Raw genomic sequence first — 626 nt, forward strand, 5'->3', positions numbered from 1 at the left:
GAACATCAAGAACATAATTTTGAAAAATTTTGATGCAAAGAAAATATGCAAGACACCAAACTTAGAAATCTTTTATGCATGGAAAATATGAATGCAAAGGTGCACATGAAAAACAAGAAAAGACACAAAACAGGAATTCATCAAGATCAAACAAGAAGACTTGTCAAGAACAACTTGAAGATCATGAAGAACACTATGAATGCATGGATTTTTCGAAAAAATGCAAGAAAATTTTAAAAGCATGCAGTTGACACCAAACTTAAAAATTGACTCAAGACTCAAACAAGAAACACAAAATATTTTTGATTTTTATGATTTTCTAAATTTTTTTGTATTTTTATTTTAAATTTTTTTTTTGAAAAACATTTTTGGAAAAACGAAAAATAAAAGAAAAATTTTGAAAAATATTTTTGAAAAGAAAATTACCTAATCTGAGCAACAAGATGAACCGTCAGTTGTCCATACTCGAACAATCCCCGGCAACGGCGCCAAAAACTTGGTGGACGAAATTGTGATCAATTCTCTTTAAGTTGTTTGTCTTTGTATGAAAGCTTTATTATGGCACTGGTTGAATTCACAACTCCGTTCAACTAACCAGCAAGTGTACTGGGTCGTCCAAGTAATAA

The sequence above is a fragment of the Arachis duranensis genome, chromosome 10 (genome assembly GCF_000817695.3).
Source record: "Arachis duranensis cultivar V14167 chromosome 10, aradu.V14167.gnm2.J7QH, whole genome shotgun sequence".
In the NCBI taxonomy this organism is placed as follows: Eukaryota; Viridiplantae; Streptophyta; class Magnoliopsida; order Fabales; family Fabaceae; genus Arachis; species Arachis duranensis.